This window comes from Myodes glareolus, chromosome 3 (genome assembly GCF_982192425.1).
Source record: "Myodes glareolus chromosome 3, mMyoGla1.1, whole genome shotgun sequence".
NCBI classification, from domain to species: Eukaryota; Metazoa; Chordata; class Mammalia; order Rodentia; family Cricetidae; genus Myodes; species Myodes glareolus.
In genome coordinates, this window is record NC_142028.1 from 64,737,700 (window position 1) to 64,746,303 (window position 8,604).

General features: G+C 41.8%; 1 protein-coding gene across 3 annotated transcripts in view; it reads right to left on the reverse strand.

Moving 5' to 3' along the window:
* Window positions 1-8,363, reverse strand: part of Ptp4a2 (protein tyrosine phosphatase 4A2) — a 30,859-nt gene extending 22,496 nt beyond the window's left edge. Inside the window, exon 1 of one of the 3 annotated variants that reach the window (XM_048434274.3) lies at window positions 8,222-8,363. The gene's annotated coding sequence lies outside the window, so the exon portion shown is untranslated. Of the gene's footprint in view, window positions 1-8,032; window positions 8,105-8,221 lie in introns of those variants that run through there. The other 2 variants (XM_087904570.1, XM_087904571.1) reach the window with 2 other exon arrangements.
* Window positions 8,364-8,604: the final 241 nt, after the last annotated feature.

Below are 8,604 nucleotides of genomic sequence, written 5' to 3' on the forward strand. Positions count from 1 at the left end.
AAAAAAACAAAAACAAAACAAAACAAAAAACAAAATAAATAAAATAAACTCTTGTTATACTGATTCTACTCATCCATACTGTCATTTGTAAAGGAAAGTATCAAGGCCATTCTTTCTATGGGCTTTATGTTTAAAGACTAGTTATTTGCATTTCAGGACACCAAACCCCTTTTATTGTAAAGTTATGTTCATTCGTTTTCTAAACAACTGTGGTAACCTTCTCCCACAGTAAGAACTACCTCCAATTAGTTCCTCTGCCACAAAATAAACATAATTATTTTTTTTGTTCTTTCTATCTTTATTTCTTTAATCTCACTAGACTAGTTTCCCTGGGAAACAATTTAAATCTTAATCATTTTAATTCAGCTTTCAACTTCACCATACACATTAATTCAAAACCTGCTTACTAAATTATTTCATTAACAGATACACTTGGGAGCTTAGGGTATTATTATGTAGTAGAAGCACTTGCCTAGTGTGCTCAAGGCCTTGGGTTCAATCTCCAGAATCAAAATTCTAAACCAAACCAATCAACAAACCCACCCAAATCCTGACTTTCAACTGTTAATAGTTTTAATAAAGCAAATTAGAAGCAAAATCCCAAAAGACACCTGGCTTCTGCCTGTCAACACCACTTTGAAATGTTTCCTACACTGCCATCAGGACAGTTGAAATGACTGAGCAGCTGCAAGTTCCCTGAGGTTGCAAAACAGACATTTGGAAAAGGTTATATGAATCACCTTTCAAAATAACCCACCACACAGGAGCAGCATGCAAAGCAAAAACCCAATGGCCCTTTTAAGATCTATAACACAGTCTTTCAGAACTTCCCAGCTATGCATAGGTCAACAGAACTTTCCATTCTCGGTTTGACAAATACATTGACAAAACCACAGTTTGTCCAGTACCCATCCCTGAAAGGGGGAAGAGATTCTCTATGTTCAGGATACCAAATAAGACATTCCAAAAACCCATTTTGTCAGCATAAAGTCCTTTGTTTTGAGCCCCAGAGAAATTCTGTTGTTAGGGCATTTTTGTCTACATTTCGATGAAAACTGGTTAAGTTACACCTCACTTCCTCTATGCTTGTTTTTATGAATCATAGTCATATGTGTCTGTAGGTTTCTTTAATATGCTCTTTAATCACTAGTTGTCCAATAATGGCATGTTTTTCACTAAACATAGAAATATTTCCGATTTAAAAAACTCACAATGAAAATAAATGTATGTTATGTATGAGTGTGAAGTAAAATTGGTGAAATCACCGATGTCTTGCCAAGAATCTTTATTGCCACTTAGTTTAATATGGGCTCTAACTTAAGAACATAAAATCAAATCTTTCTTGTCCTCTTCTTCTAAATGCTTCCTCCATTTGTGAGACCCCACCACTCCTAAATGATACCAAAATGAAGCACACCAATCTGTGACCAGGCATCTGTACCGCTGTATACATCACACACACCCTAGTCAGGATCAAGCCCTTTCCTGCAAGATCAACATGACGTTTTCATGTTAACACTACATAGGTTAGGAAAAGAGTGAAAAGGGATCAAGAAGATCAAGACTTCAAGAGAACCAGCAAATTGGCTCAGCCTGTAAAAGTACATATTGCCAAGCATAAAAGTGGGAGTCCACTGGGTCCAAGGAGAGAAACAACTCCCATTAAATTGTCCTGTCACACACAAATGTACATTATGTACACACATATGCACAGAGACACACACATAATAGAAAGTAAAGACTCCTAAAGAAAAGTATGAACAGTGAAAAAGTAAGCACCGTGAAAGACCTGAGTAAAGATTTGCCTTTGGTTAACCAGATTAACACTGGAGGCGACCTTGACCATACAAGAGAATTTCAGGTCAGTTCAAACTGCACTTAAGATCCTTAAAAATTCTAAAGCGGAAGAGTGATCATAAGAGCTGAGCAAATACTGTCAAAGTGGGATTGCCTCCTCTGACAGACACACAGACGCGCATACACACACAGAGACAAAACTTCACAATAAAAATATCCTCAGCCAGGTGATGGTGGCACATGCCTTTAATCCCAGCACTCAGGAGGCAGAGGCAGGCGGATCTCTGTGAGTTCGAGGTCAGCCTGGTCTACAAAAGCTAGTTCCAGGACAGGCCCTAAAGCTACTTACTGAGAAACCCTGTCTCAAAACACCACTCCCCACAAATTCTATACTCATTAACCACACTTGATCACTGATTTTTTTTTTCTTCTCCCAGAAACAGAATTTAACTAAAGATCTCATCTCACTAGAAATGCAAAACAGAACATAGCTTAGCTGGGTATGGTGAAACATGATGAATTCCATCCAGGTCCCAGAAACTGTCACAGAAGTACTGACAGTTTGGGTCCGGGGTCACATAGCAAGACTGTCAAAACAGTCAGGAATGAGGATATACCTTAACTAGAATACCAAAGGCTGTGTTAGCTTCCCATCGATCACAGAACACACACATGTATATGTACATGTGACTCATGTTTGAAGTACTTCTCATATTTACATAATTTAAACTAACAACCAGATGAAAACTACACATGTAAGTGGAGAATCATGTCACTAGAATCTATTGTTCCTCTATCACATTCTTCTCAATTTGCTGACAAACCCTGCTGATGACTCATATCCTTCTGTACTAACCAGCCACTCTGTTCCCTTATGATAAGCTTTTCACTGTAATGCAAGGTAGAAAACACATCAACTAACTCATCCTGCTACTAACAACCATAAATACCAAACATGCATATAGGTTAAACATACAAATAAGGATATAGTACCTCTTCTAAAACAATGGGGGGAGATGTTCAAATTTTACCTAAAGCTGTAAGACAACTAGAAGAAAGCAAATCTGATTTTGAACTGTCAAATGATACATTACTTAAAGCTAACATTTTTACCACTGCAGAAATAAAAATATAATTTATCAGAACTGCCAAAACAAATATATCATAGGTGTATTTTATGCCAAAATAATTAATATTCTGAGAGGAATGAAATTTCAATCCAAAAGTACTATGAAAGGAATTAAACATCATTTCTCTAAAGGATATTACTCTAATGGTCAAAGTGTGTTATTTCAGACCAGGCTCAACTAGCAAAGAAAGGAGCACAGTAAAGCCTCATCTTTAAATACCTGATAGATTTAGAGTTAGAAAACGAACATTTTGAGACATAGCCTCAGTGTGACCTCAAAGCTCCCTTACATCCTCAGCCTCTAGATTAAAAATTATGCTTCTAAAAAAAATCTTTTTTAATTAAGTTCCTGTGCATGCCTTTAATCCTAGCACTCAGCCAGGCAGATCTCTGTGAGCCAGCCTCGTCTACAGAATGAGTTCCAGGACAGTCAGGGCTACACAGAGAAACCCTGTCTTGAAAAAACAAAAATAAATTACAGCACAAACTGCTCTTCCAGAAGATCCGAGTTCAATTCCCAGCACCCACATGGCAGCTCACAACTGTCTGAAGATCCAGTTGCAGGGGATCTGACACCTTCACACCAATGCACATTAAATAAAGTTAAATAAACCATCAAAAAGATTTTAAAAAAGATTTTAAAAAATTAAGTCTCTAGGTTGAACCTAAGTATAAAAACGTGCATACAAACAAAAACATGCAATCAAATAACAAAAACTAAGGTGTAACTGGTCAACTTTTCAAAATAATTTTTCTTGGAAAGATTTTGATACTTTAAAAATCTACAATAATTGAAAACATAATACAAGGGGTTCCAGATGTGATAGCAAACACTTTCAATTCCAGCAGTAGGAGGTAGTGGCAGGTGATCTTTAAGAGTTCCAGACCAGCCTGGACTACACAGTGAATTCCAGGACAGTCAGATAGTTAGAGAGACCCTGTCTCAGAAAGAAAATGAAAGGAGGAGGCAAGAAGGAGGGTGAAAAAGAGGTGGGACAGGAGACAGAGAGACTATAGTAGAGGGAAAATGTCATCAAAAGGTATAGAATGTACAGAAAGGTTATTTTTCTCATCCAGGTTCTGGCAACTTCCTGCGGACTTGGGGGAAGAAGACAGAAAGCCTACATCTGAATGCAGCTTTTCTTCATGGAGGTGCAGGAAAAATGGCTATTTTAACAATGGCCCAGACCTCTACAACTCCAAGGAGCAGGAGCTTTATGTACAACACCCACTTCAACTCTATACCAGACAATCCTTTGGATAAGGCATCAAAGCCAAAAACACAGTTCAGGAAGCCAAGTGAACTAGAGAATATAATGCATGGATAATCATGTAGTTCATGAAGATACCAGACACATCTGTGTATAATAGTTTTGAAGTTGAAAAAGGGGGGGAAACTCTTCCTGTATCCAACAAATTAAATTCAAATGGCCATTTCCCAAAGTAAATTAGTAGCATCCACTGCTTCAGCAGGAGTGTAAGAGCTTTAATTCCAAAAGGAAAACAATTTTTCACTCACCACCTTGTTCTGTTAGCTTAAATTCTAAAACTAGGAATCCAACATTCTACCACTATCCTCCTTACTAAGCTTATTTGCTCTACCACATTAAACGGAGTCCTGATTTCCACTCAAAATTTTATTTAATGATCCCCAACTTCTACCTATGCATTACTTAGGTTTGACTCTAACTGAAATTTCCATCTCCAGAGTCAAAGTCTGAAAGCTGTGCGTCACTCTCTTGAAGCGTTCTATCAATGTTTTCTCCAGAGGCTTTACTGATCTCCAACCACAAATTCCAATAAACAAATTCCAATAAACGGGGCTCAGCGGTTAAGAGCAGTGACTGTTCTTCCAGAGGACCAGGGTTCAATTCCCAGCACCCACATGGCAGCTCACAACTGTCTGAAAATCCAGTTCCAGGGGATCTGACACCTTCACACCAATGCACATAACATAAAGATAAATAAATCATAAAAAAATTTTTAAAATTCTAATAACAATCAAACTGTAATGTAAATCCCTACTGAATTTCAACTTTGTGTCAAAACTGTAGTCTATAATTACTACATAATGGAAAACTATCTGTGAAGGACAGAAAAAGTTCACTCAGAGGGTTGAAAGTGCAGCTGAGTATAGTCCCTAGGTGTAAGGGGGGGCTAACTCAAGAAAAAGAATTACAATTTACTCTGCCTCTGCTCACAATTTTCAGCAAGTATATAAATACACATATGAAACTTTGACTTTAAAAAACATGCAGGCTGGGCGATGGTAGCACACCCCTTTAATCCCAGAAGCAGGAGGATGGATCTCAGGGTGGATCTCTGGGAGTTCAAGCTCAGACTAATCTACAAGGGAGAATTCCAGGACAGACAGCCAGGGCTCTTACCTAGAGAAACCCTGTTTTGAAGAAAAAAAAAAAAAAAAAAAAAGCAGAAGCGTTCATTTATTCTTCTTTCCCTAATGCCACCAAATTTCAGTGATGTTGTAAATGGTTTCTGCCAATAAACCTGGTTCAATCAAATTAAATATTACTTGACTGACTCATGGAGGGAGTGGTCTGACTTCTGTTCTGAGTCAGAAAATACCCAGTTCAGCAGTTGTGAACTATTTTCACTGGTGAAGGTGTTCTGAAAGGTCAGTTTTTGTAGACACTAAATGTAACAAGCTGTTGTCTTAGTAATACTCTGCATCTGGAGTCCAACTTATAATTAACAGAGTACTTTCAAGTGTATTCTCTTACAACTGATTTGCAATCTCTTAATTATTTGCACATCCCAAGAGACAAACTTTCAAAGTGGCAACTTCAGTGGACTCCTCAGCTCCAATAAACGCACCCCATACTACACACAAAATCAACAAAGTCTGCTACATTTCTTTAATCAGACTTTCCTCCCAGACATACCCCAGGTGCCTCATAAAAACTGTCTCAAAGCACACACCCTGGGGCCCCAAGACAGTTTCAAGGCAGAATCTCCTCCCACATGAAAGCCTAGCTTAGGCCCCCAAAAGCCTCAAGTCAGCATCTCCTACAATGATCCTCTTGCCTCAAAGACACTTAGTCGTCTCCATTAGCTTCCACAGCTCCAGTGTGTGCAAGCTGCTGAACGACTATAACAACGAGAAATTTCAAAGTCAGACACGATGCTGACAGAATGGTTTGGTGTGCTGGAAAAAAAAAAAAAATCAGGGGCTTTAGATGACCTTAATTTTTAATCCAGTTCTTGTGGAACAAATTACTGAACAAAGTAACTGCTCCTCATATATTTCATGCCATCACTCTACAGTCCGGGGGCATGTCACCAAATCTCTAGCAGCTGGCAAACAAGCATCTCACAAATGTGCCAAGGTATCCAATGAGGATATCCTCCAACTTTATTGTGTCTGTGAGCAGGGAATGAGTATTTAAAAAATACTTATAACTAATCATTCCCATCTTCCAGGGAATGACAAAACCACTTCTCAAGCTCAGTATGAGAAAAGGGACACTAAGAAAACCATTAATTTCTCCCTAAGCTTGGTGGATCATGCCTGTCATCCCAGCACTGGAGAAGCTGCAAGAGTACTACCACAAATGCCAGGCCAAGCATGGGCTGCAGAGTAAGTTCCAGACCAGGCTACAGAACCAAACTTTTCACTTTTAAAAAAAAATATTTTAGCAGATATTACACACATGTAAAATTTCTAACTTCAAGTAATATACTGATTTTTGTCTGTAAGTCTATACTCATTATCAAAAAGAACCACCTTTTTTTTAACTTCCCTTATTCCCAACATTTTTTGGTAGTAGTAACACAGGGAATTAAACCTAGGATTTCTCTATCAAGGAAAGTGCTCTACCACCGGGCTATTTCCCCAGACTCCCTTTTAATATTTTCAGATAAGCTCTCAAAGTTTCACAAACTGCCCTTGATTCGGCCACCCTCTGACCTCTGACCCCAAAGTAGGGCAAATTACAGAGCTATGGCACCAACTTCAACTTTGCTTACGTATTTCCAATTACCATCTATGATTACATCATTAAGGTATAAAATTCAACAATTCTTCATCTCCAACCCCCAATTCAGTCTACTTATACACCTATAATCTTAATATTTGGAAGACCAAGATCAGAGTTGAAAGCCAAACTGTGTTACAGAGTTTGAGACCATACTGAAACTAGGATCCTATTTGGAATATCTAAAAGTAGTAAAATAAAACAAATGAAACGAAGTAATTCCTTCTTCAAGCGCAAAAAGAGAAAAAAATCCAATAACAATAAAGTCAGATCATTCAATTCGAAACTAAAAACGTCCGGATTAGAAAACAAAGCCTTGATAATGTGTTCTTCTATAGCCTTAGTTTCCGTTTGCACCCTGACAAGGCTTAACTTCTCTCACTTCCTGTCTGAAACTGCTCAGGGACACAGAGCGCGGAAACAAGTAAATACCATATACTAATCCAGCAATAGCGACGCATTTGCTGAATGCCTACAACGACACTAGATTAGTCACTTTATATTTCGTGACAAATCCAGAGACAGAAACTCGACTATGGCACTAATCGACATTTTATACTACGACTGTTTCTTAGGCGCTTTCCTGCAGAAGGGTAAAGAGTCACAGCCTCAAAGGAACTGCAGTTTACCTCACCAAATATCCTTGACCTGGACACTAAGCATTTACCTACCAAAATAAAAAAGTTTACGCTTCCCAATACGCTACCGGCAAAAACTCGGGATCCTGGGCAGGAGTCAAGCTCGATTAGTTGGCGCTGGGAAATGGGGGGGTGGGGAGATGGCAAAGCCACCTCTAAAAATTCAGAAATTTACATACATTTTTACGAAAGGAGGAAAAAAAGCGCCAAAGATCAGCGTCATGGGAGACTCAAACCCTTTTCTCTTACTTGACCGCAACTCACGGATCCCACGCTTCTGAGCGAGTTAAACCCTGGACACGGAGGTTCACTAGCAACACAAAGACCAAGGGGCCTCCAGGATGCCTGTTCACGCGCCGGACAAACGCAGGCGCACCCCTGCACACCTCCTCGCCCGCCACGCTCCTCCTCACCCCCGCTCGCTCTCGCCACACCTTCGCCCCCACAAGGACACATGCTGCCCGCACACGCACCTTCTCCCGCATTCTTTCACGCTCGCTCGCTCGCTCCCCCACCTCGAGCCGCGCTCCCCGCCCCTTGCCCGGCCCGGCCCTCCTTCCGGGGACGTGTCTCGGGCCTGCTCTAATGGCAGCGGCGCCTCCCGCCCTCCCCTGCCCGAGGCCCGGGCGCCGCGCGGGGCCGCCCGGGAGGGGTGCACTCACGCTGGCGAGCTGGGGACTGGGCATTGAAGGCCGGCGGAGGCGGGAGCGAGGAGGCGCCTCTCTCCTCAGTCACCTCGGCGGCGGCGGCGGCGGCGGGAGCGGCGGCGGCGGCGGCGACGACTCCCCCCCAGCCTCGGCGCGCGACACCCGGCCCGGCCCGGCGGCGGCGGCGGCGGCGCGTGTCCACGAGTCCGTCTTGCTGCTGCTACTGCCGCTGCTGCCGCTGCGTCCCCCGCTGCCGCCGCTGCCCCCGCTACCGCCGCTGCCTGCTGGCGTCGCCTCGCGCCGTTCCCGGCCGCTGCTGCCGCTCCAGCCGCTCCCGGACGGACGACGGTTACAGCCTGGCCGATCGCGCCGCCGCCACCACCGCTGCGCGCGCAGCC